A 4,061-nucleotide genomic window follows, 5' to 3' on the forward strand; every position below is an offset into this window, starting at 1 on the left:
TATACAGCACCAGCCTTATTTGGAAATGCTTCTATAAAACGTTGTGCTTATAGTACTGCTTACATATCACACAAAGCAGAAAACTACTGTCAATGTTCTACTTTACACCAATTTTTCTAATCCACTTCACATACAGCTTTTCCACTATGGTGAATCAAATGTTATACACCATTTATAAAATGACATTCCCATCCAGACTTCGCTTTTGCTATATGTCAGTGGTAGGCAACCTGGTAGGCACTCAAGCTGCTGTTGAGCATTTTGCTATTTGGACATACTAAAACTGTGGCAGGGCGTGCAGGGATGTATAGTTCCACTATAACTGGAGTGCCACATGTCCCCTACTCCTGTGATAGATCATGGGAAGGCATGAAATATTTTACAGTTTTATGTACCCTTTAAGCGTATGCAGGGAATGCAACAGTTCTGAGACACTGCAATGTAAACAAGCCAGATTGTCATCGAGAACCAGAATTGTTATTTCAGGCCATGTGATATGAGCTGCATATGTCATTTCTCACACTCCAGAACTTTCTGCACTTTCAAAATAAGCATTGAAGGAGAAGAAGCTTTTGGATACATCCAGCAAGGAGAGACTTTCCTTGGAATGCATTTTGTAAGCATGTTAAATGGGATTGGTTTGAAATTCCGGCGGTCAAAATCCCGACGCCGGAATCCCGACCGGGGGGGGGGGCGTGGATCGCCGCGCCCCCCCCCCCCCTTGCGGGCTCGCTGTGCTCGGCACACTAATTTATTCTCCCTCTATGGGTGTCGCAGAGGGAGAAAGTGCTGGGATTTCGACCGCCGGGATTTCAACTGCATCCCTGTTAAATCTTCAGATATGCTTTTAAAATGCATCACAAGGGGCAGGGTTTCCCAAACTCGCAGTCCAGGTTTTAAAGATTTCAATGCTTGAGCACAGATGGTATAATAAAACTGAGTTACTAAATAAGTCACCTGTGTGTAAGCATGGATATCCTCAAAACCTCAACTGTTAGTGCTCCTGGAAGACCCATGGGCTAATTCAGACCTGATCACGAAGCACCTTTTTTATGTAATGGACAAAACCTGTTGCAATACTGGTAGGGCAGATGTAACATGTGCAGAGAGCATACATATGTGTTTGCCCAGTGTGTATGCTGAGCGATGATGTGAAAAATGCTGGCCAATAATATAATGTGTATATACACACAGCGATTTTCATCCGGTCCAGCGATTTGCCCTGGAGGGGATCCACTTTCCACAGTAGGAGACTGTGGAAATTGGTTCACTGGGACTGTAAAACAGCCCATACACTCTTGGCGAATTGAGCTCAAAATCAGCTGGTCTGTATGGGCCTTTTAGATTTGGGTGGGTTCAAACTGAAATCTAAATTGCAGTGTAAAAATAAAGCAGCCAGTATTTACCCTGCACAGAAACAAAATTACTCAACCAAATCTAAAGGTGTGGACACAGTTAGATTTAGGTTCGATTAAATTTTGGCTAACTGCACTTAGGTGTACTTTAGATTTAAAGGGAATACACACAGGAGGCGATTAGGGCCCCTTTTCCAAGTGATCTGACTAGATCACTTGGAAAAGGAGCATGGATTGCTCCGTGTGTATACCCTGTCCTAGGCCAAATATATTCTACAGGTCAAGATAGCCAAGGTAGACTTGCCTGCACAGTCTATTTTTCTATTCAATACTGACTAAATTGGGGCGCACATCAGCATCGAATGTGGCTGTGCAATTCAGACTAACTTTCTAATCGATTTTGCACATGTTACATTTGCCCCACCTGCAATGCAGCATGGTTTTGTCCATTTGAGAAAAAAGGACGTTTGAGAGCCACTATCAGGGATTCACTGCTCACTTCCTCGTATTTTAACTACCAATGCTGGAGGACAGCGGTGACTTTGGAGATTGCTGCACAAGAGGAGCAGTCTCTGGTATAGTTTTTTTTTCTTCTATGGGCATTATTCAGATGTGGTTGGAACGGCTTTGTGTACTTTTAAACCTTTTGGCGCATGCACAAATTGATCCTGCAATGTAAGGAGCAGACAGGTTGCAGACGCATCAGTGATGCATAGCCTGCGGTTGTTTGTGGGGCGTGGAAGGGGAAGAAACAGCCTCTGTTTCCCAAAATGGGGGTGTATAGCCGCCAATTAGGGGGAGAGAAGAGGCCAGATTTTCTGGTCTCTGCAAGATGTAGCTTATGTGTCCACATGGTCTTTGCCAGAAGTCGATGGTGAGTGCTAGGTTGCAGGTCGGATCACTACTCCAGCAGAAGCTATTACAGCAATAACTCCCACCCTACATCCATTTTTTTCCTTCCCCAAACATGGAGCTAGAAAGTATTCACACCAGTGCCAGACCCAATTCAGCCTGTGCACAGAAATGCATCACACATCTCCCTAAAAAAAATGTTTTTGCAGGAAAAGGACTAAAAGGCAAAAAGGGATTTTTGTAAGAACTTACCATTCTAATCCCTTTCTCTGATCTCATCCCGGTGACACAGCTCAACCTTGGGATGTAGGAGGGGTCCAAAGGAGCCAGGCAACCATGCTAAAGTCTTGAGAGGCAGGCTCCTCCCTTCTGCATCCCAGTAATCTTCAGTTCAACTTCTAAAGCACACTAGGATACATTAATTCAGTACAACACCTGAACATATTAATATGCACAATCAACTTACATAACCATTAAACATGACAACACATGAAACGGTATTACTTACTGAGCGTAAAGGGAGGGATCTCTGTGTCACCGGGATGAGATCAGAGAAAGGGATTCGAACGGTAAATTCTTACAAAAATCCCTTTTTCTCTTTCACTCATCCCGGTGACACAGCTCAAAGTTGGGACGTTCAAGAGCCGGTCCTTTGGGAAGGTATGCTCAGGTTTGCAGTTCTCATCACTGCTCGCCCAAACGATGCATCCTCCGACGCGAACTCATGGAACCTGTAGAATTTTGTGAACAGAGGACCAAGTGGCAGACCTACATACTTGGTCTGCCGAAGCCCCATGGCGCACCACCCAAGAGGTAGCAACCGACCTGGTGGTATGAGCATTGATTCTGGAAGGTACTGGTCTACCCACTTTAGTGTAAGCATAAGCAATGACCAACCTCAACCACCGAGCAATGGTCTGCTTAGAAGCCGGCCACCCTCTTTTATGGACATCATACAAAACCAGTAAAAGATCCGATTTACGAACATCTTTCACTCTGTCCACATAGATGCGCAAACCACATCCAAATTTTTTAATTTGTCCTTATTGTGAACACCAGAATAACAATTTCCTGATTCAAATGAAAAGAAGAAACCACTTGTTGTTTATAGGGAGGTTTCAGCCGAGTAACCCCCTGTAAAAAAGTCTGAACCTCAGGCAATAAAGCCACTTTTTTTCTGAAAAAATATAGATAAAGCTGACAACTGTACTTTCAGAGACTGAAGACTCAGCCCAGAAGCAAATCTATCTTGTAAAAAAATCTAATAAACCTGGAAACCTTAAACCTGTTCGTGTGGACTTTTTGTCTCTCGCACCATGTAATGTTTGTTTTCCACACCCTGTAATAATTAGCAGCGGAAACAGGTTTCCTCGCACTAATCATGGTATGAATCACCTCCTCTGAAAATCCTTTCTTCAAAATGCAGGTTTCAAGAGCCACGCCGTCAAATTGAAGCGAGGAAGGTCCTGGTGTCGGACCTTGTCTGAGAAGATCTGTTCTGAGCGGTAGTCGCCACGACTGTGTCGACAATCTCAGAATGTTCAAATACCAGGATCTCTTTGGCCAGTCCGGAGCAATCAGAATGACACAAGCTCTCTGTGTTCCGCTTGAGCACCAGAGCAATCATAGGAGACGGAGGGAACACATGAGCCATCCTGAAATCCCAAGATATTGTCATGGCATCCACCGCCCACGCTAACGGGTCACTGGTCCTGGCACAAAACCTGGACACTTGGTATTTGTGTCTGGACGCCATCAAATCCAAGTCTGGCATTCCCCAAAGAACCACTATTTCCTGGAAAACTTCTGGATGTAAGGCCCATTCTCCTTCCAGGAGATTCTCTCTGCTGAAGA

This window comes from Crinia signifera, chromosome 11 (assembly GCF_055691185.1).
Source record: "Crinia signifera chromosome 11, ASM5569118v1, whole genome shotgun sequence".
NCBI lineage: Eukaryota > Metazoa > Chordata > Amphibia > Anura > Myobatrachidae > Crinia > Crinia signifera.